General features: G+C 36.4%; 1 non-coding gene across 1 annotated transcript; it reads right to left on the bottom strand.

Moving 5' to 3' along the window:
- Window positions 1–1,590: 1,590 nt before the first annotated feature.
- Window positions 1,591–1,697, bottom strand: LOC129508430 (U6 spliceosomal RNA). Its single transcript, XR_008664168.1, has one exon. It is a non-coding gene; the product is annotated as a U6 spliceosomal RNA (small nuclear RNA).
- Window positions 1,698–20,500: the final 18,803 nt, after the last annotated feature.

The following is a 20,500-nucleotide window of genomic DNA, read 5'->3' as shown; positions in this document are numbered from 1 at the left end:
ATTTAATATCCTAAAGTTATAACTATCTAATTTGAATTTATACCAACTTAACTTCAGTATCATACAAAAACTCTGTTCTTATTCAGCTAGTTCTCCCTCTTTTCAATTACTGATGTCGCAAATTACATATTCATATTTTTGGTGCTCAATGCCATAGATGAGTAACTTTTTAGCACTTGTCTTTTAAATAATGTGGAAAATAAAAAATGGAATTACAAGGCAAAATTACAATAACAATAGCTTTTATAATTTCCACATTTACCAATTTTTATTTCTTCATATAGTTTTGAGTTGCTGTCTAGCATGCTTTCATTTCAACTTGAAGGATCCCCTTTAGCATTTCTTGTAGAATAGCTCTAGTGGTAACATATATGGTCAGCTTTTGTTTATCTGAGAATGTCTTAATTTCTGCCTTATATTTTTGAAGGACAGTTTTGCTAGATATAGAAATCATAGTGGACTTTTTTTTTCTTTCAGCACTTTGAATATATCACCCAACTATATTCTGGCCTCCAAGATTTCTCATGAGAAATCAGTTGATAATCTTATTAAGGATTCCTTCCTGTAAGAAACTGCTTCCTTCTTGCTGCTTGAAAACAAGATTGTTTTTGGATTTTCATATAGTTTGACTATAATGTATCTTGGTGTGAGTTTTTTTGTTGGTTTGTTTATCCTACTTGGGATTTGTTGAGTTTCTTGGATTTGTAGATTCATATCTTACAGCAAATTTGGGGAGTTCTAAGCCATTATTTCCTCAAATATTCTTTCTACTTCTTTCTCACTCTCCTATATTTATGTGATTCTGACAAGATACATTTAGATCATTTTATAGTGTCCCACAGGTCATTTAGGCTCTGTTCATTTTCCTTCTTTTCTTTTTCTCAGACTAAATAATTTCAATGGTCTTATCTTAAAGTTTGCTGATTCTTACCTCTGCTTTCTCCAATCTGCTTTTAAAGCATTCCAGTGAATTTGTTATTTCACTTAATGTACTTTTCAGTTTGAGAGTTTATTTTTGGTTTCCTTTTTTAAAAAAATTTTTTAAATTTTTATTTATTTCTGATAGTCACAGAGAGAGAGAGAGAGGCAGAGACACAGGCAGAGGGAGAAGCAGGCTCCATGCACCGGAAGCCCGATGTGGGATTCGATCCCGGGTCTCCAGGATTGCGCCCTGGGCCAAAGGCAGGCGCCAAACCGCTGCGCCACCCAGGGATCCCCTCCTTTTTTTTAAAAAAAAAATATGATTTCTATCTCTTTATTGATATTCTCATTTTGTTCATACATCATTTTCCTGTCTTTTTCCATGTTTTCCTTTAGCTCTTTGAGTATCTTTAAGAAAGTTATTTTTTTAATGTTTTATCTAGTAAGTCTGATGTCTAGGATTCCTCAGAGATAGTTCATGGCAATTTATTCTGTTCCTTTAAATGGGCTATACTTTCTTCTTTGTTTTTGTATGTTTGTAATTTTTTGTTGTTGTTGAAAACTGGACATTTGAATTTCATAATGTGGTAACTCTGGAATCATATTTTTTCACCTTCCGCAGAATTTGCTTTTTTTATTTTTATTTATTTATTTATTTTTATTTATTTTTAAAATATGAAACACTTCATGAATTTTCATGTCATCCTTGCGCAGGGGCCATGCTAATCTTCTCTGTATCATTCCAATTTTAGTAGATGTGCTGCCGAAGTAAGCACAGAATTTGCTCTTTTTTAAAGTTGTTTAAGGGTGTCGCTGTTTGGGACCAGCAAGAGATATTCTCTTGTCTTTTCTGATACTTTGTTTCCTTGGGCATGCATAGGGGCTTTCTGAATTCCCTGACATACATGTTAGATTTTGAATGTCATAATCCTTTACTGTCTGATTTTCAAAGGGGGAAAAAGGTAAAAAGAAAAACAGAAAAAAAAATACCTCAAGGAATGTTACTTTAAATCCCCTGGAAGCAATTTCAACTGGTGCAATTTAAAACAACAGTGGCTAGCCTCTGGGCCTGCATCTCAGTGGTCAAGAGCATCAGTCAAAAATCAGAATACCAGACACCAATATTTGAGGACAAAGTCCTTATTGCTCATAGTGAGAATACCAAACATTAATATTTGGGACAAGGTCCTTATTGCTCATGTGGTTCCAGAAAGTCACACCAGGAACCAAGATTATAACTGCTTGCCACAGGCCTGGTGGATGGAGGATGGGTAGCCATTACTGTACTGAAATGGAAATTAATAAAAATGAGCTGCAGTTTATGACCCAACCTTTTCCCAGAAAACGAATCATTCAAGTAGACTTGAATTCCAATATACTTACATCAGACAGTTTCTGCTAGTACAATTTTTATGTAGGTGGAAAGATAGATTCCTGATTCTTCTTACTCTTCTATCTTCCTTTACTTCACTCCAACATTTTAATGTTAATGACATATGCTTTATATTTCTCTTTTATATTTCATGCCTTTATGTTATCATTAAGAACCCCCAGTTACTAAGATTTCCTCATATGTTTTCTTTTATAAGGTTTATAGTTCTTACATTTAGATCTTTACTCTATTTTGAGATCTTTAAAAAATATGTGGTATGAACTGAAATTCATTATTTAAACAAATGGATGGCAAATTGTTCCAGCACATTTGTTGAAAATATTGATTTTCTTTAGGGGCACCTGGGTGGCTCAGTGGTTGAGTGTCTGCCTTTGGCTCAGGGTGTGATCCCAGGGTCCTGGGATCAAGTCCCATGTCAGATTCCTTGCAGGGAGTCTGCTTCTCTCTCTGCCTATGTCTCTGCCTCTCTCTCTCTGTGTCTCTCATGAATAAATAAAATTTTTTAAAAAAAGAAAAAAAATTTTCTTTATTAAGTTACTTTGACAACTTTGTTGAAAATAGATTTACTGTATATCTTTGAGTTTACTTCTGGATGCCCTATTCTATTCCATTCATTTATTTACACGTTTTTGTATAAATATCATACTGTCTTAATGACTGAGCTTTAAAGTAACTCAAAATCATTGTAGGTCTTCCAATTTTGTTCCTTTTTAAATATCCTTCTGGTTATTCTAGTTCCTTTGCATTTTCATATAAATTACAGAATCAGATTGGCAGTTTCTCAGAAAGAGCTGATTGGAATTTGGTTAGGAATTAATTTAACCTATAAATCAAATGCATGGGCTAAATTCAGGGGAAACTAGGTGCAGAGTTCTAGGGTCTTTTCCTAGTGGAGTCACACATGCTGAGTTACCCCAACAAAAGATGTCACGACATGTGTGAAATGTCATCAAGATAGGTTATTAGAGACTAAATATCCATGGTTTTGATTGAGGGATGATCACAAAGACAATATTTTTCTGGTATATAACCAAATCCCAGGCTGCCAGAAGGAAAGCAAGTGTTTATCATAAACCATATTGTTTGTACAAAATTTAGGCATAATAGTCCTCTATTACCAGTTAATGATAGAAACTCTCTTGAAATCCATTTCCAGACAATAGTCAAGGGCCAACCTTATAAGATGCCATCAGAGCATAGCAGTCAGGCCAAATATTTTAATCCTTTCCTACACTGTTACCATCATTTATTTTCCCATCTTTTACCTTTTAACTGTTCTATTTTATTGTGTTAAAATACATATAACATACTTTTCATCCATTTTAAGTGCACAATTCAGTGGCACTAATTATGTTCACAGTGTTGTGTACCATCCATTCACTTTTAGCCTATCTATTTTATGTATAAAGTAAGTTTCTTCTAGACAATATATATAGCAGTTTGTTGCTTTTTATCCAACCTAAAAACCTATGCCTTTTAATTCGGAATGTTTAGACTATTTACATTTAATGTAATCATGGATTAGCTTAGATTTAGGTCTTCTGCCTTGCTATTTTTAATTTGTCCTATCTTCATTTTTCCTATCTTTTTCTGCCTTGTTTTGCTATTTTTGTTCTGCTTGTTTGAAATGAACGGTGTATTTTTTATAGTCCCATTTATCTCCATTGTGCCTTTAGTAACTATAACTACTTGTGTTATTTTTAGTGGTTGCACTAGAGTTTATAATACACATATTTAATTTGTCACTATCTACCTTTAAGTAATATGATAGCATTTCACATATAGCATAAGAATTTAAAACATACTTCAGTTTATCCCCTTGCAGTCTGTGCTATTGTTGTCATATATTTTACTTCTGTTCCTACATGTTATTAAACCCCACAATATATTGATATTTTTGCTGTCAACCATAAGCAAGAAAATTATGATTCACTATCCAGTTTTCCCCATACCATTTGATGAAAAAAAAATTCCTTCATTAAAAAGTTTTTGTTTTCTTTTTATTTTTTTTTTAAGCAGGAGTAGGAGGCAGAGGCAGGGTGGGGGGAGGGAGTCTTAAGTAGGCTCCACCTCCAGCATGGAGCCTGATGTGGGGCTCCATCTTACAACCCTGAGATCATGACCTGGGCTGAAATCAAGAGTCAGATGCTTAACTGACTGAGCCACTCAGGCACCTCTCCATTCAATTGTATTGATACCTTGATGAAATGTTGTGATGTCTTTGTCTGTTTTTTTTCAAAGATTTTATTTATTTATTCATGAGAGAGAGAGAGAGAGAGAGGCAGAGACACAGGGAGAGGGAGAAACAGGCTCCATGCAGGGAGCCCGATGTGGGACTCAATCCCGGGTCTCCAGGATCAGGCCCTGAACTGAAGGCAGCACTAAACCACTGAGCCATCCAGGCTGTCCTTTTGTCTGTTTTTTTTTTTTTTTTTTGTATCAGAATGATACTGGCTATATATTCCATTCTTTGTATATGCCACATTTTAAGAAATCTATTAATAACGACATGACTCTAGCCCCTCTTGTCCAGAAACCCCTGGAGAACATTGTCTTAGATAATCACTCACAGGCAAGAGTCTTTGTGGAAGTCCAGGTTTCTGGTGGAGAAGTTCCAGCATACAATTGAAGCAAAAAAAAAAAAAAAAAAAAAAAAGAGTTTGAATGCATTGGAGATGGTAAGAGGAATGGTTTGATTTACCTGAATCACCCTTTCTCCAAGATGCCACAGTTCAGGACCAAGATATCTTCTCTCAATAGATCCTTTTTTTAAAAAAGATTTTTATTTATTTATCCATGAGAGACAGACAGACAGAGAGAGAGGCAGAGACACAGGCAGAGGGAGAAACAGGCTGCATGCAGGGAGTCAGATGTGGGACTCAATCCTGGGTCTCCAGGATCAGGCCCTGGACTGAAGGTGGCACTAAATCACTGAGCCACCCAGGCTGCCCTCAATAGATCCCTATTAACCACATTGCAGACTCCTTCAAAATCCTACCCACAAGCTACTAAGGATGCCTGCCTCACCTGAAGATGCCACCAACTGGTCCATAGGCACCCCCAGCATTCCATGTACCTCACCTACATGCCACATCTGTGGCTGGCTCCCTATGTGTGTTCCCAGTAGTGACGGTGAGAGTAAGTTCTGGTAAATGGCTTGTGAGCATGCAAAGAAAACCAGCCCCAAACTGCAGGCTAGGGTGAGACAATAAACATAAACTTTTCCACCATGCTTGGGAAAGAAAAAGGGAGAATATAAGCACCCACCATGGTACATTGAAGGATTGAGAAAAGATGTCAAGCTTAAGAATCATGCCAACAGAGAGAGCAAAAAGTGTACACTAAGTATATCCATGGAAGGACTGAGAAAACCTCAGAATCACTAGCAGAGCTGACAGAAGGTTATTTCTCTCCTGAGTGCAGTTAGTAAGATTGGAGGAAGTGACTGCTACTTCAATGCAAAGACATCAATGCAAAATTTCAGGAACTATGAAAAATCAAGGAAACATGACACCCTGATTATAGATCACTATAATCTACTAGTAACCAGTCCCAAAGACATGCAGATCTGAGATTTACTAATGAAGATTTTTCAATTAAGAATTGAAAATAGCTGTTTTAAGGTAGCTCAATGAGCTACAAGAAAACACAAAGAAATTAAAAATTCAATGATAAATTCAATGAAATTCAATGAAAACCAGAAAAATATACACAAACAAAATGAGAAATTCAAAAAAGAGATAGAGATTGGGGTGCCTGGCAGGCTCAGCCAAAAGAGCATGCAACTCTTGATCTCAGTACTATGAGTTTAAACCCATGTTGGGTGTAGAGATTACTTTAAAAAATAAGACCTAAAAAAGAGATAGAAATAATAAAAAGTATCCAAATAGAAATTCTGGAGCTAAAGAATATAATAAACGAAATAAAAAATGAAATAGAGAACATCAACAGCAGAAGGGATCAAGTGGAAGAAAGAATATGCAAGTTAAAGACAGGAATTTTGAAATCATCCAGTCAGAATAGAATTTTCAAAAATTGAGAAAGAGTGAAGAAAGCCTACATGTTATTTGGGATACCACCAAAAGAAACAAATTGTAAATGATTGGAGTTCCAGAAGGAGAAGAAAGGGAGAAGAGGGCATAAAGTTTATTTGAAGAAATATTGGCTGAGAACATCTCAAATCTGGGGAGAGATTTAGATTACCAAACTAATGAAGCTCATAGGTCACCAATCAAACTCAACCTAAAGAGATCTTTTTCAAGACACATTATAATAAAAATGACAAAAATCAAATTCTTTTTTTTTTTTGAATTTTTATTTATTTACGATAGGCACACAGTGAGAGAGAGAGGCAGAGACACAGGCAGAGGGAGAAGCAGGCTCCATGCACCGGGAGCCCGACGTGGGATTCGATCCCGGGTCTCCAGGATCGCGCCCTGGGCCAAAGGCAGGCGCCAAACCGCTGCGCCACCCAGGGATCCCCAAAAATCAAATTCTAAGGGAGAATCTTAAAAGCAGGAAAGGAAACGAAGCTTGTAACCTACAAGGGAACCCCCATAAGACTATCAGTGGATTTCTCAGCAGAAACCATATAGGGCAGGACAAAGTGGGATGATATACTCAAAGTGCTGAAAGAAAAAAAATGTCAGCCAAGAACACTGTATTTAGCAAATCTGTCCTTCAGAAATGTTGGGAAGATAAAGATGTTCCTACACAAACAAAAGCTGAGGAAGATCATCATCTCTAGACATGCCTTATAAGAAATGCTGAAAGGAGTTTTTCAAGCTGAAATAAAAGGATACTAATTAATAACATGAAAACATTTGAAAATGTACAACACATCAGTAAGGTAAGTACATAGTCAAGTTCAAAAAACTCTAATACTATAATTTAGTGTTGTGTGTTAACCAGTTACTCTAGTATAAAGGTTAAAGGACAAGAGCATTTAAAATAACTATAGCTAAAATATTTGTTAATATAAAAAGAGGTAAATTGTGACATCAAAAATATAGAAGGAGGGCAGTAAAACAGTTGAATTTTTGTATGTGATCAATGTCAAGTTGTTATCAACATCAAAATAGACCTATAAATGTTTTATGTAATCCTCGTGATATCAACAATGGAAAAACTTACAGTAGAATCACAAAATATATATCTAAAAATATTTCACAGTAGCCTCCACAATGGAAAAATCTATAGTAGGTTCACAAAAGATAAAGACAAGGGAATCAAAGAATTATCATTAAGGAAAACCATCAATTCACAAAGGAAGGCAACAAGAGGGGGAGAAAGAACAAGGAACTACAAAACAGCTAGAAAAAAATTAATAAGATGACATTACTCATAACTATCTAAAACTCCTATTACCTGGTAAGACTTCACCTATCAATGATTATTATAAATATAAATGGATTAAATTCTCCAAAGTCATAGAGTGGCTAAATGGTTAAAATAAATAAATAAATAAATAAATAAATAAATAAATAAATAAATAAATAAATAAATAATAAATAAAAACAAGACCCAGGTATATGCTGCCTACAAGAGACTCACTGCAGCTTTAAGGGCACACATAGATTAAAAGTAAAGGAATGGGAAAATATATCCCATGTGAGCAGAAACCAAAAGACAGCAGGGATAACTATGCTTAAGTCAGAAAATATATACTTTAATCTAAAAACTGTAACAAGAGGGCAGCCTGGGTGGCTCAGCAGTTTGGCGCCACCTTTGGTCCAGGGCGTGATCCTGGAGACCAGGGATTGAGTCCTACGCTGGGCTCCCTACATGGGGCCTGCTTCTCCCTCTGCCTGTGTCTCTGCCTCTCTGTGTGTCTCTCATGACTAAATAAGTAAAATCTTAAAAAAATAAATAAATACATACATACGTACTGTAATAACAGAGAAAGAAGGTCATTGTATAATAACAAAGAGTCAATTCATGAAGAGAATATAATAATCACAATTATAATATGCTCCCAACATTGGAGGATCTAAGTATAGTAGGCAAACACTAATAGATCTGCAGGGAGAAATAGACTACTGTATAATATAGTAGGGGACTTCAATACCTTACTTTCAATAATGTATAGATAATCCAGATAGAAAATCAATAAGTAAATCTTGGACTTGAAATATAGTTTAGACCAAATGGACTTAACAGACATATACAGAACATTCCATCAAGTAGCAGGAGAATACACATTCTTCTCACACACACACAGAACATCTTTCAGGATAAATTATATGATAAGTCAAAAACCAAATGTTAGCAAATTTAAGAAGATTGAAATCATACCAAGTATCTTTTCTGATCACAATGGTATAAACATAGAAATCAAGCAGTCTTAACGGGAGTTTATAGCAATAAATGGCTATAGTAAGAAGAAAATCTCAAATAAACAATCTAAATTTATATCTCAAGTTACTAGATAAAGAGCTATAAACCAAGCCCAAAGCTAGCAAAAGGAAATCAAAAAGATGGCAGAAATAAATTAATTAGGGCAGCCCGGGTGGCTCAGCATTTTAGCACCGCCTTTGGCCCAGGGTGTGATCCTGGAGACCTGGGATCGAGTCCCACGTCGGGCTCTCTGCATGGAGCCTGCTTCTCCAGCTGCCTGTGTCTCTGCCTCTCTCTCTGTCTCTCAAGAATAAATAAATAAAATCTTAAAAACGAAATTAATAGGGATCTTGGGGTGGCGCAGCGGTTTGGCGCCTGCCTTTGGCCCAGGGCGCGATCCTGGAGACCCGGGATCGAGTCCCACATCGGGCTCCCGGTGCATGGAGCCTGCTTCTCCCTCTGCCTGTGTCTCTGCCTCTCTCTCTCTCTCTGTCTATCATGAATAAATAAATAAAATTTTAAAAAAAAGAAAAAAAAGAAATTAATTAACTAGAGACCAAAAAAATAATAGAAAATGTCAAGAAGAGCTGTCTTTTTAATTGTAAAAAAGTTGACAAACTTTCAGCTAGACTAAGAAAAAAAACACTCAAATTAAATCAGAAATTAAAGAGACATTGCAACTGATACTACAGAAACACAAAGGACCATAAAAGACTACTAAGAACAATTATATACCAACAAATTAAATAACCTGTAAGAAATGATTGATTCCTATGCTACCTAGGACTGAATCATTAAGAGAAAATATGAAGAGACAAATAATGAGTAAGGATACTGAATTAGTAATAAAACAAATCTCCAAATAAAGAAAAACCCAGGACCAGATGGTTTCAATGGTGAATTCTGCCAAACATTTTATTTTTTATTTACTTATAATTTTTTTAATAAATTAATTTTTTATTGGTGTTCAATTTACCAACATACAGAATAACAAACACCCAGTGCTCATCCCGTCAAGTGCCCCCTCAGTGCCCATCACCCATTCACCCCCACCCCCGCCCCCCTCCCCTTCCACCATCCCTAGTTCGTTTCTCAGAGTTAGGAGTGTTTTTCTTCTCCCTTCTCTTATATTCCCTTTCACTGTTATCTATATTCCCCAAATGAATGAGAACATACACTGTTTGTCCTTCTCCGATTGACTTACTTCACTCAGCATAATAGTGAAGCACTCAATTCCATCCACATTGAAGCAAATGGTGGGTATTTGTCGTTTCTAATGGCTGAGTAATATTCCATTGTATACATAAACCATATCTTCTTTATCCATTCATCTTTCAATGGACACCGAGGCTCCTTCCCTGTCAAACATTTTAAAGAAGAATTAATCCCATTCCTCAAACTCTTCCAAATAATTAGAGGAGTAAATACTCTCAAACTTTTGCAAGGCTAGTATTACCCTGACACCAAATCCAGATAAGGAAAGAAAACTATAGGCTAACCTCCTTGATTATCATAGTATAGATGCAAAACTTCTCAACAAAATATTAGCAAATTAAATTCAATAGTATATTAAAAAGATCATCCATTATGATCAAATGGAATTTATCTCTGGGATGCAGAAATGGTTCAACATATACAAGTCAATAATATGATACACTGTAAAAAATGAAATATAAAAATCATATGACTGTGTCAATACATGTAGAAAAATTATTTGACAAAAAACATTGTTTTATGATAAAAATTCTCATCAAATTGGGTATAGAATAAAGATCATCAATGACAAGCCCACAGCTAACATACTTAATTGTGGGAAATTGAAAGTCTTTCCTTTAAGATAAGAACAAGACAAGGGGGTAGGCCTGGTGGCGCAGCGGTTTAGCGCCGCCTGCAGACCAGGGCATGATCCTGGAGACCCTGGATCAAGTCCCACGTCAGGCTCTCTGCGCGGAGCCTGCTTCTCCCTCTGCCTGTATCTCTGCCTCTCTCTCTGTGTGTGTCTCTATGAATAAATAAAGTTTTTTTAAAACAAGACAAGGATGTCTACTTTCACCACTCTAATTTAATATAGTACTGGAAGTCCTAGCCAGAGCAGGTTGGTAAGAAAAATAAAGACAAGACATCCTGGGGCACCTAGGTGGCTCAGTTGGTTGAGCATTTCCCTTCACCTAAGGTCATGATCCCAGAGTCCTGGAATTGAGCCTCATGTTGGGCTCCCTACTCAGAGGGGATCCTGTTTCTCCCTCTCCTTCTGTACCCGCCCTGCCCCCTGCTCATGCTTTCTTTCTCTCAAGTAAACAAAATACTATGTACTATGTTGAACAACAACAGTAATAGTGAAAAGTAAGGAATAATTAAAAGTAAAAAATAATTTAAAAAAGAAAAGGCATTCCAATGAGAAAGGAAGAATAAAATTGTCTGTTTGCAGATAATATGATTTTATATATAGAAAATCCTAAAGACTAGGGGTGCCTGGGTGGCACAGTCAGTTGAGCTACTGAGTTGAGTGACTGACTCTTGGTTTTGACCCAGGTTGTGATCTTATGGATCCTGAGATTGAGCCCCACATAGGGCACCATGCTCAGCACGGAGTCTGCTTCAGATTCTCTCTCCTGTTGCCCCTCCCCTGCAAATAAATAAATAAATCTTAAAAAAAGGAAAAGAAAATCCTAAAGACTCTAACAAAAACTATTAGAGCTAATCAACAAATTCAATAGTTGCAGGATACAAAATCAACATACAGATATTAGTTGCATTTCTATACACTAACAATAAACTATCTGAAAAAGAAATAATGAAAATCATCCCAATCATAATAGCATCAAAAACAATGAAGTACTTAGGAATAAATTTAACTGAGGAGGTAAAAGACCTATATACTAAAAACCATGACTTTGATGAAAGAAACTAAAGAGGACATAAATGGAAAATCATCTGTGTTTATGATTTAGGAAAATTGATATTGTTAAAATGTCCACACTACCTAAGGGTCACCTATCTACTTGAAAATTGGTAAGAAACTAGATCTTAAACGTTTTCACCACAAAAAAGAAATGGTAATTATGTGAGGTGAGAGAGGTCTTAACTAACCCTACTGTGGTAGTCATTTTGCAATATGTAAGTATCAAAACATCACATTGTACACTTGAAATTTACACAATGTTATATGTCACTTATATCTCAATAAAGCTGGGAAGGAGAAATGTCTCAAATCAATAATATAAGGTCTACTTCATAAACCTGTAAAAAGAAAAGCAGGAGCGCCTGGTGGCTCAGTTGGTTAAGTGCCTGCCTTGGGCTCAGATCATGATCCCAGGGCCCTAGGATCTAGCCCAGAGTCAGGCTCCCTGCTCAACAGGGAGTCTGCTTCTCCTTCTCCCTCTGTCCCTCCCTCCTAGTTGTGTTTCCTTCTCTCTCAAATAAATAAATAAATAAAATCTTAAAAAAAAAGAAAACCAAAATAAAACCCAAACAAGCAGAAGCAAATAAATAGGAGCATGAATCAATTAAATTGAAAGCAGAAAAATAGAGAAAAATCAATTCAACGAAAACTTCTGAAAGATAAATAAAACTTTTGTTTCTCTAGCCTTCAGGATGTATCTTGCAAGAAGTTACTGTGGCCAAGTTCAAAAAGGGTGTTGCCTGTGTTGTCCTCTAGGATTTGGATAGAATCTTGCCTCACATTTAGATCTTTCATCCATTTTTTTAAAAAGATTTTATTTAGTTATTCATAGAGACACAGCTAGAGAGAGAGAGGCAGAGACACAGGCAGAGGGAGAAGCAGGCACCATGCAGGGAGCCTGACGTGGGACTCGATCCCGGGTTTCCAGGATCACACCCTGGGCTGCAGGCGGCGCTAAACCGCTGTGCCAACGGGGCTGCCCTCTTTCATCCATTTTGAGTTTATCTTTGTGTATGGTGCAGGACAGTGGTCTAGTTTCATTCTTTATTGGGACTGCATCAAGATAAGAAGCTTTTGCACAGCAAAGGATACAGTCAACAAAACTAAAAGACAACCGACAGAATGGGAGAATATACTTGCAAATGACGTATCAGATAAAGGGCTAGTTTCCAAGATCTAGAACTTATTAAACTCAACACCAAAGAAACAAACAATCCAATCATGAAATGGGCAAAAGACATGAACAGAAATGTCACAGAGGAAGACATAGACATGGCCAACAAGCACATGAGAAAATGTTCCGCATCACTTGCCATCAGGGAAATACAAATCAAAACCACAATGAGATACCACCTCACACCAGTGAGAATGGGGAAAATTAACAAGGCAGGAAACAACAAATGTTAGAGAGGATGTGGAGAAAGGGGAACCCTCTTACACTGTTGGTGGGAATGTGAACTGGTGCAGCCACTCTGGAAAACTGTGTGGAGGTTCCTCAAAGAGTTAAAAATAGACCTGCCCTACGACCCAGCAATTGCACTGTTGGGGATTTACCCCAAAGATGCAATGAAACGCTGAGACACCTGCACCCCGATGTTTCTAGCAGCAATGTCCACAATAGCCAAACTGTGGAAGGAGCCTCAGTGTCTATCGAAAGATGAATGGATAAAGAAGATGTGGTCTATGTATACAATGGAATGTTCCTCAGCCATTAGAAACGACAAATACCCACCATTTGCTTCAACGTGGATGGACCTGGAGGGTATTATGCTGAGTGAAATAAGTCAATCGGAGAAGGATAAACATTATATGGTCTCATTCATTTGGGGAATATAAAAAATAGTGAAAGGGAATAAAGGGGAAAGGAGAAAAAATGAGTGGAAAATATCAGAAAGGGAGACAGAACATGAGGACTCCTAACTCTGGGAAACGAACTAGGGATGGTGGAAGGGGAGGTGGGTGGAGGTTGGGGGTGACTGGGAGACGGGCATTGAGGGGGGCACTTGATGGGATGAGCAATGGGTGTTATTCTGTATGTTGGCAAATTGAACACCAATAAAAAATAAATATAATTAAAAAAACCTATTCTCAAACTGTCCAAAAAATAAAAATAGAAGGAAAACTTCCAAACTCAAAAAAAAAAAGATAAATAAAACTGATAAATCTGTTGTAAACTGGACAAAGGGAAAAATAAAGCCACAAATGACCAATATTAGGAATGGAATAGGGGATTAAATATTAATTATCACTACAAACTCTGCAGACATAAAAAGGACAAGGGACTAGTAGGTACAACTACATAAACATAATTTTGTTGAAATGGACCAGTTCCTCAAAAAACACAAACTACCATACTTATATAATATGAAGTAATCTGGATAGTCATGCAAATATTAACGATATTAGATTTGTAAATAAATATCAAAATAGAAGTCTCCATTGCTAGATGATTTTATAAAAAAGTTCTACTAATCTGTTTAAATAATTGATACCAATTCTATACATTGTCTTCCAGGAAATAGAAGAGGAGGGAATGCTTCTAAATATATATTATGGGGGATCCCTGGGTGGCTCAGTGGTTTAGCGCCTGCCTTTGGCCCAGGGCACGATCCTGGGGTCCCAGGATTGGTCCCGCGTTGGGCTCCCAGCATGGAGCCTGCTTCTCCCTCCTCCTGTGCCTCTGCCATTCTCTCTCTCTCTCTCTCTCTCTCTCATAAATAAATAAATAAATAAATAAATAAATAAATAAATAAATCTTTAAAAAATTATATATTTTATGAAGTTAGTGTTACCCTGCTACAAAAGCAAGACAAATTGTATAAGAAGGGAAAGTACAGGCATGAATACATATTACAAAGACACACACACACACAGAGGCAGAGACATAGGAAGAGGGAGAAGCGGGCTCTATGCAGGGAGCCCAATGTAGGACTGGATCCCGGGACTCCAGGATCGCCCTGGGTGGAAGGCAAGTGCTAAACCACTGAGCCACCAGGGATCCTGCATTATAAAAATTCCTAAAAGGATACACACACACACACACACACACACACACACACACACATATAAATAAATTTATATAATATATATATATAAATATATATATCTTATATATCCCATATATATGTCCTATTATATCATATATATATGTCCTATTAGATCCTATTATATATATATATATCCTATTAAGGATATACATATATATTTTATATATGTATATGGATATACATATATATTTTATATATGTATATGGAACTATATACCATAATCAAGTGGGATTTATTCCAGACACGTAAGGCTGGTTCAATGTTCAAGTATCAATCAGTGTAATCCACCATATTAACTGGCTAAGAAAAATTATACCATCTTACTGACTGAATTATTGCAGAAAAAGCATTTGGCAAAGTACAGCATCTTTTCTTAAAACTCTTCACAGTGTAGGGATAAAGAGAGCATATCTCAATATTATAAAAGCCATATACAAAAAGTCTACAGTGAATATCATTCTCAATGGGGAAAAACTGAGAGCTTTTCCCTCAAGGTCAGGAACATGACAGAGATGTTCACTATTACCACTGTTGTTCAACATAGTACTAGAAGTCCTAGCCCCAGCAATCAGACAACAACAACAAAATTTAAAAACATCTGAATCAGCAAAGAAGTCAAACTCTCACTTTTCACAGATGACGTGATATCCTATGTGGAAAACCCAAAAGACTCCAACCCAAAATTCCTAGAACTCATACAGGAATTCAGCAAAGTGGCAGGATGTAAAAATCAATGCACAGAAATCAGTTGCATTTCTATACACTAACAACGAGACAGAAGAAAGATAAATTAAGGATTCGATCACATTTACAACTGCACTAAAACCCATAAGATACCTAGGAGTAAACCTAACCAAAGAGGCAAAGGATCCATACTCAGAAAACTACAGAGCACTCATGGGAGAATTGAGGAAGACACAAAGAAATGGAAAAACATCCCATGTTCATGGATTAGAAGAACAAATATTGTTAAAATGTCTATGCTACCCAGAGCAATCTACACATTCAATGCAGTCCTTATCAAAATATCATAGAGATTTTTCACAGAGCTGGAACAAATAATCCTAAAATTTGTTTGGAACCAGAAAAGACCCCAAATAGCCAAAGGAATGTTGAAAGAGAAAAACAAAGATGGTGGCATCACAATTCTGGAGTTCGTGCTATATTATAAAGCTGTAATCATCAAGATACTATAGTATTGGCACAAGAACAGACATAGAGATCAATGGAACATAATAGAGAACTCAGTAATGGACCGTCAACTCCATGGTCAACTAATCTTCAACAAAGTAGGAAAGAATATCTCTTCAACAAAGAATAGTCTCTTCAACAAATGGTGCTGGGAAAATTGGACATGCAGAAGAATGAAACTGGATCACTTTTTTACGCCATACACAAAAATAGACTCAAGTGGATGAAAGACCTGAATGGAATTCAGGAATTCATCAAAATCCTAGAGAACAGAAGCAGCAACCTCTTTGACTTCAGCCATAGTAAATTCTAGCTAGACATGTCTCCAAAGGCAAGGGAAACAAAGGCAAAAATGAACTATTGAGACTTTATCAAAGTAAAAAGCTTCTGCATAGCAAAGGAAACAGTCGACAAAACCAAAAGACAACCAACAGAATGGGAGAAGGTATTTCCAAATGACATATCAGATAAAGGGCTAGTATCCAAAATCTATAAAGAACTCATCAAACTCAACACCCAAAGAGCAAATAATCCAACTGAGAAATTGGCAGAAAATATGAACAGACATTGGGATCCCTAGGTGGCGCAGTGGTTTGGCGCCTGCCTTTGGCCCAGGGCGCGATCCTGGAGACCCGGGATCGAATCCTACATCGGGCTCCCGGTGCACGGAGCCTGCTTCTCTCTCTGCCTCTCTCTCTCTCTGTGACTATCATAAATAAATAAAAAATAAAAAAAATATGAACAGACATTTCTCCAAGGAAGACATACAAATGGCCAACAGACACATGAGAAAATGCCCCACATCACTTGACATCAGGGAAATACAAATTAAAGCCACAATGAAATACCACCCCCGGGGATCCCTTGGTGGCTCAGCGATTTACTGCCTGCCTTTGGCCCAGGGCGCAATCCTGGAGTCCCGGGATCGAGTCCCGCGTCAGGCTTCTGGCATAGAGCCTGCTTATTCCTCTGCCTCTCTCTCTCTCTCACTCTCTGTCTCTCTCTCATAAATAAATAAATAAATCTTTTAAAAAATGCCACCCCCAAGTCAGCCAGAATGGCTAAAATTAACAAGTAGAACTTAAAATGTCACCTCTGCACCTAGCCTTTTACTGACTGTGAAATAAAAGCTGTTAACATTGAAAAAAAAATTAACAAGTAGGGAACGACAGATGTTGCAAGGATGCAGAGGAAGGATAACCCTCTTACATTCTTGGTGGGAATGCAAGCTGGTGCAGCCACTCTAGAAAACAGTATGGAGGTTCCTCAAGAAGATGAATGGATAAAGAAGATGTGACACATAAACACACTGTAATACCACTCACCCACCAAAAAAATGAAATCTTGCCATTTGCAATAACATGGATAGAACTGGAGGGTATTATGTTGAGTGAAATAAGTCAATCAAAAAGATAATTATATGATCTCACTCATATGTGGAATTTAAGAAACAAAACAGGATCATAGGGAAGGGAGGGAAAAATAAAACCATGAAATCAGAGAGAGACAAACCATAAGAGACTCTTAATCATAGGAAAGAAACTGAGGGTTGCTGGAGAAGAGGGCTGGGAGGATGAGATAACTGCATGAGGGACATTAAGGAGGGCATGTGATGTAATGAGGACCGGGTATTATATAAGACTGATGAATCACTGAACTCTACCTATGACACTAATAATACATTATATGTTAATTAATTGAACTTAAATTAAAAAGTCACAGAATGGGTAATATAAAAAATGGATCAAAGTCCTAAATATAAGAGCCAAAACTATAAAATTCTTAGTAGGAAACACAGGGGTAAGTTTACATAACCTCAGATTTATCAATGGTTTCTTAGATATGAAACTGGAAGAATAAGCAACAAATGAAAAAAACTGGACTTCATCAAAACTGAAAACTTCAGAGACATTATTAAGAATGTAAAGAGCAACCTGCAGAATGGGAGGAAATATTTGTAAATCATACCCAGTAAGGAACTTGTATTAGAATGCATAAAAAACCCTTACAACTCAATAATAAAGACAAATAATCCACTTTAAAAATTGGCAAAAATCTGAAAAGACATTTCTCTAAATAAGATATTTAAATGACCAATAAGTACATTAAAAGATGCTCATCATATTTAGTCACTATGGAAATGAAAATGAAAACCACATTGAGATACCTTTCCACACTCAGTTGGACAGCTATAATAAAGAAGTTAGATAGTTGGTGAGAATGTGTATAAATCAGAACCCTAATATACTACTAGCAACAAATGTAAAATGGTAGAGTTATTTGGAAGGTAGTCTTGAAGTTCCTCAGTTAATTGAGTCACCATATGACCTAGCAGTTCTACTCCTATGTATGTATTCATGAGAAATAAAAACATGTCCATACAAAAACTTGCACACAAATGCTGATGGCATCACACATAATTGTAACTATTTCACAAAATGTGAAACTGACACAAATGTCCATCAGTGGATGAAAAGATAAGCCAAATGCTGTAATCCAAACAATGGAATATTACTTGACCATAGGAAGGAATTAAATATTAATACAGGCTACAACATGGTTGAACCTTGATAACATTATACTAAGTGAAAGAAGCCAGTCACAAAATACTACATATTCTGATTCCATTTATATGAAATATCCAGAATTGGAAATTATAGAGGCAGAAAGTAGATTGATGGTTGTTTAGGGATGTTGGGAATGGGTCATAATAAAGCCTATGGAGTTTCTTTTTGAGGTGATGAAAATGTGACAATGGTGATGGTTGCACATATATGTGACTCTACTAAAAAACATTGAATTGTACATTTTAAATAGGTGAACAGCATGTGTGTGAATTATATTTCAGTAAATTTTTTAAGGGCAACACGAGGCATTCTTATATTGATGAAAATGTTTTGTATCTTTAAAAGCAAACAGAAACAAAACCTAGGAATGGGTCCTATGGTAAGTGTATATATTTAACTTTATAAGGACTATCAAACTTTATCAAAGTGAGTATTTTGCTTTCCTGCTAGCAATTTATAAAAGTTCCAGTTGCTGTACATTTCATCAATATTCAGTATTACATATAATTTTTAAAAATTTAAGTCATTCTAATAGGTATGTCGTTATGTCATTGTGGTTTTATCATCTATCATTTGCATTTTCTTTTTTTTTAAGATTTATTTATTTATTCATGAGAGACACAGAGAGAAGGCAGAGACACAGAGGGAGAAGTAGACACCTTGCAGGAGCTGGATGCCAAATCCCAGATACCGGGATCATGACCTGAGCTGAAGGCAGATGCCCAACTGCTGAGCCACCCAAGCGTCCCTCATTTGCATTTTCTGAATGACTAATGTTAAACATCTTTTTGTGTACTTATTTAGTTGTCTTCCATGTATCTTTGGTGAAGTGTTCTAAGTTTAAAATAATTAATTGCAAAAGTAGTTGAATTTTAATTAAATTTAAGTTACAAAAGAACAATTAAATTTCACAAAATTATAAACTAAAACCAAAACACAAATAACCTTTAAAGATGAAGAACAATCAGGAGAAAATATTTGCCATGTATGCGAAAGGACAGGGATGAGGTCTAGTATGGGAAGAGATGATGGATTTTGCTTTCTCTTGGTGTACCTGCTGTGGATATATACAATCTCTCACTGCACCAACCTAACTGTAAAGGGTTCTGACTTTTCATGTGATCTGGAGGCTAAAATGAGGCTAAAGTTGGGAAGTGCCTAAGACAATTAGGTCAGATTTTTGAGAGACAAGGAGTCCCAGCCCTGGGAGATACAGGCCCCTAGTGTTTCCGCTTGCAAATGAGGTCAGCAGGCAGAGGTAGTGGGAAGGTGTGAGCATCAGTGGACAGAGTAGGGAGGTCAACAGGCATTAGGGGTAGGATGAGGAGAAAGGACAGTGGCACAGGAGTCACCAGCAGAAGCACAAAGAATAAGGGTGGAGCAATTTTTTTGCCATGATTTCTCCAAACGCTTTTCTCTGTCATCCCCTTTTCTCTTTTCCCCTGTCCTTTGAGGACTTCCATTGCTTGTATATTACATTACCTGACGCTGTCCCATGGATTATTGACACTATTTTTTTTCTTTCTTCTTACGGATTTTTTTTACATCTGTTTTGGAACATTTTTATTGCTATGGCTTTACATTCACAAATCTTTTCTTCCACAAGGCTTCATCTTTTTCATCTCTAAAAGTTTGTGACTTTTTTATAGTCTTCTATGTTTGTACTTAATTTTTGAACACAATGGATCGTATTAACCATTTTAATGTCCTCTGCTAATTATAATATCTGTGTAAGTTCAGGGTCAGTTTTGATTGATCAGTCAAGATTGATTATTCTCATTTTGGATTGTGTCCTTGCTTCATGTGCCTGGTACTCCTTGTGAACTTTACTGTTGGATGTTTCATACTTTTGTTTTATTATAAAGCCTTTTGAAATTTGCTTTGCAATGTAATTAATTAGTTGGAACCAGTTTGATCCTTTTTGGGTCTTGCTTTTATTATACTTAGATGAATCTGGAGCAGTATTCTAATTATTTTTCAATATTTAGGCAATATTTCCTGAGTACTCTACCCCAAGCCTGTAAATTACAAGTTTTTCTAGTCTGGTTGGTAGGAACAATACTTTTCTTAGCCCAGAGTGATACGTAGGCAATTTTCACTTTAATCATTTCAGGTGGTTCTCTGCCTACCATTGGCTGTTTCA

The sequence above is a fragment of the Nyctereutes procyonoides genome, unplaced genomic scaffold, assembly GCF_905146905.1.
Source record: "Nyctereutes procyonoides isolate TBG_1078 unplaced genomic scaffold, NYPRO_anot_genome, whole genome shotgun sequence".
Classification (NCBI taxonomy): domain Eukaryota; kingdom Metazoa; phylum Chordata; class Mammalia; order Carnivora; family Canidae; genus Nyctereutes; species Nyctereutes procyonoides.
This window is presented reverse-complemented; position numbering and strand designations above follow the sequence as displayed.